Below are 4,364 nucleotides of genomic sequence, written 5' to 3' on the forward strand. Positions count from 1 at the left end.
AATTGTGACATGCCACAAATCACTGTAAAGATTTCTCGTTCTAGTAAACTATTGCTTTAGTATTTTTACACAATTTCCTTTTTCTGTGGACCAGAGTGAAATGGGAAGACAGTCTTTGTCAACTCTATAGGTTCCAAATTTGATTAACTTAATAATCTCCCTTTTCTTCCCCCTCCCAAAATAATCTTCTCTGGGGTTCAATGCTATCAGACTGCTCCCTATTTCTTAATAAAAGAAACTAGGGTCATAGAGCTAGAAGGCAACCCCCATTTTACAGATAAAGAAACTGAATTCAAATAGTCTGATAATCCTTGAATACTTTAAATGGAATTAAAGTAGTGTTACCCCTTCCAAGAGTAGTACATTTTTATAAAGGGAGTATAGTTAACTTCAGGGAAACTTCATTTAATACTTACTAGCTGTATCACCCTGGCAAATCACAAGTCCAATTGCCTCACACACAAGATAAAAACAAGAAAAGAAAAGAAAATTCACTTCTCTAGAAGGCCTTTCTTCATACCCATCCTTGGCCCTAGCTCAAGTGCCTCCTCCATCATGGGGTATTTATTCTGTATATGCATATAAATATATTTATTCCTGTAGGGCACAGACTATTTGTTTTTAATCTCTCTATCCCCAACACTTGGAAGTTACTTAACACTTTAATCACTGCTCATTAATTAAGAGATTGACAATAGATTGTGATAGATTCCCTACCATCATAAGAGTTGGAAATAGCTTGGAGCCGCTCTACTCTAACCCTTTCCTTGAAGATTTCTTGGAATCACTGGTTGTATAATAGGAAGATTACAGTAATAGAAACTGACTTCAAATCCTGATTCTATCACTATGACTACTTGTGTGACCTTGACTTTTCTAAATGTCAGATTTTTTCTTCTATAAAATGAAAGATTGTACCAGATAGTATCAAAGGTCACTTTCAGCTCCAGATTTATGAAGCTATAAAAATAAAAGACAAAATGAGTCCCAGAGAATGAAAGTGGCTAGTATCTGTTTGCTTTCACAGTAGAGTCTTTGATTATACTACAATATGTGGTGTGGATGCATGACTTCATTGGTTTGGATATTCCCTCATAGGTGAAAATTACAACCAATTTAAATCCTCTCATCCTGTGAAATTCTTGTCTTTGTTCACCCTGTGATCCAGATCTCTGTACTTTCTATTCCATGGTTCTCTGTTATTATTTATGGCTTCATGATCAGTCCTCTTCCCTTTAGGAACATTACCTTACTGAGTGTTGATAAGTCACTATTGAGTCCAACTACTGATTGATTTGTTTTGGGAAGAATAAAATTAAAAATAGGAAAACATATTATCTGGTTTGAATTAATGTAAAAATATTTTCCTTTCTTGCTTTTCAATGTTAGCAAAGAAAAAATTGCCAATTTTTTCTTTGTTCACAAAGGCAAATTCTCTACTTTTCCTATGTGGAAGCACATTTAAAAAAAAAAAAAAACTACTTTTCCATGAAATAGGACTAAGAAATGAGGGAGGTCAAAGGACACAGAGAAGCCTCCTATATCATTCATATTTTCTTCAAGAAAAAAATCCAAAAGCACTGGGTTTAGTGAACACCAAAGACTACCATTAAAAACGAAATGTTTTATACTTCAAGCCCTAGGAAAACTATTATTGCTGCTTTGAAAGTTATTCATTCCTAAATAAGCCATATGTTTTACTTGGAAATTATGTATGACTTTGACTAGATCATAACTGAAGTCCTTTCCAATGCTCAGATTCTATCATTCTCCAAGCACTGACTTATTAGAGAAAAGATTAAATTTAGTACAAAGCTACAAGAATAAAAAGGAGAAAAGGGCAGGACATGCAATTGAAACAATTCAATCCTGGCCTATTCACATGAATGGATGATGATGAAAAACAGAACATGAACAGAAGACAGTACATACAAACGCAAATATAATCATTTTAGTTGAAATTTATGAATTTAAAGCAATTGACACAACAAAGAACCTAAACAAAGAGCAAGATAACTTCAGATACTACTTGATTTACCAAGCAGAGCAATACAGCAATCAAAAGCCATACCAGTTTAGAATATAAACTGATTTGTAAAGTTTTATGGAAAAGCATGATTAAAAATTGAGAGAAGCATCACTTCATAAAACAGAAGACAAGGGAGAATGAGGGAAGGATTGGTAAGACATCCATCTATGCAAAGTCATCTGAAGGGCATTTCAAGATGAAAATGGAAAGGGAGGTAGCCTACAAGAGAAAAAGACAACAATCAGCAAAAATTGTTATAACAACCTTTTTTTTAATCATCAAAAACTGTGGATATGCTATACTTAGACTCCCTAGAGATAAAGGCAGCATTAAAATTAAGCAGATGTGGAAGAAAGGAGTGATCCAAAAAGAAGATGGGTTAATCACATCATGAGAACATGGGCATCCTAGTAAACAGCCCACATACTGCACTCAATATTCCACTCCACCCCCTCCAACAAAGGCGACAAGGAAGGAAGCAAGAGATGTAGGAAATTTGTAGGACATGGTCTCCCCACACATACTACTTTTCAAACAACACAATTATTCTTCTTTGATTAGTTTTGTCTCTTCCCACCAAAGGCAAATGAGGATTATTTTATAATGTTATTAAGAGATTAATATCCATTTGTTTCATTAGCCCTGAAATACCAGAAACCCATTTTAAAACAGGATAATGTTAATATTCTCATTTAGTTTCTGCCTTCTATTTCCCTCACTAGCTCTAATATCATTAGCAATCCCCATTATTATTCACTTCTGATCTGCTTAGCCTCATAGATAGTCACCTTCATAGACTTGTAAACGTCCCGTAAATGACCTAAGAGATAGTTCCTGTTCCTTTGATACATTCTTAAAGTCCTGAGAGAATATTATTTTGGAGTAACTCACTGCATCAATAAGACCACCTGTCTCCTATGCCAATGTTTTATTGATCACTGAAGATAGAAACAATTTGAATAAATAAGCTATGGTTATTTATCTTATAACTGGTAACATTATGACACTCTGCTAAAACATAAAATTCAATATTTAACATTCACGTGACTCATGAATTCTACCTAACTTGACAATGTTTCAAAATTGGCCATTCTAAGAATAACTAATATGGATAGGTTGTTGAGAGGGATATAAAATATCATTTTTCAACTAAAGATTCATGGGAATGTGCCACATATTATATACAAAAATAGTGTTAAATCCAAATTGAACCCTTTATTTATTAACTTATCACAATATCTCTTATTATGAATCAGAGAATAATTTTCAAGTTTCTCATAAATCTCTTAACAGCATTTTTTCCAGGGCAGTGGAAGTTGGGAAAGATGCTAAGAAAACTTTCAAAAGGTATTCCTAGGATTTATCTCTTCATGACCTATCAGCACAACACATATTTTTAGTCCAGTGAAATATTCCCCCTTCCTACTTCCTTCTTCGAAATAGGTGATTCCATTTGTGATTTCCTTGGTATAGGTGGGACATCTGAATGAAGAAAATCCCTTTATCAAAAGATCTAAACACTTTCTCAGCAATTTACAGCCTTAAAGAGCTGCTTGGAGCATTGAGAGTTTAAGTGACTTACTTAAGGTTACTTAACTCATGTGGTATAGAGTTCTTCCTGACTTCAAGGATGGCTCTGTCCACTATATCACACAGCTTCCCCTCTCATATGCCTTTTTTTTTTTTTTGAACCTTTTAAAGTATTGCTACCACAGCATTTTTTATCAATCCCATACAACCAATGTTCTGTTCTAGATCTTTCTTCCCTTCTTTCTTTGCCTTCTATCCCTTTGTGACTTTATTTCCCTAGCTTAAATCACCTATGTGAAATGGTAATTCCCACAACTCTTTCATTTCAATTCTTGACCTTTCAACAAAACTCCAGAGTTCTGAGGGGCCTCTAACTGTCAGTTGAAAATCTCCTCCTGGATGCCTCACAAATATCTCAAATTCAACATGTCTAAAACTTTCTTCTTCCCTAAACCTTACCCTCCAATAACTTCCCTATTCCTGTAAATGGCACCATCATCTTAACAATCTCCCCTGTGTATAAACTTGAACCTTCTTTTTCTCTTTCAATTCTTTGACAACTCCTGCCATTTATACTTCTTTAATGTCTCAACTTCTTCTCACCTTCTGCTTGATGCCCTGGAGTTGAAACTTTTACTTAATTCTCTTATTTCTCAAGGAGCTCAGTACTTGATTTAGTCTTCCTTCTTCACTCCATTCCCTGCCCTTAAACTTGAGAGAATGAATATAAATTGATGCTCTCTCAAAATCCTAACACCCAGTTCTTCAACCTCATCAACTGTCATCACCTTCTCCTTTATTCCAT

The sequence above is a fragment of the Sarcophilus harrisii genome, chromosome 1 (genome assembly GCF_902635505.1).
Source record: "Sarcophilus harrisii chromosome 1, mSarHar1.11, whole genome shotgun sequence".
NCBI lineage: Eukaryota > Metazoa > Chordata > Mammalia > Dasyuromorphia > Dasyuridae > Sarcophilus > Sarcophilus harrisii.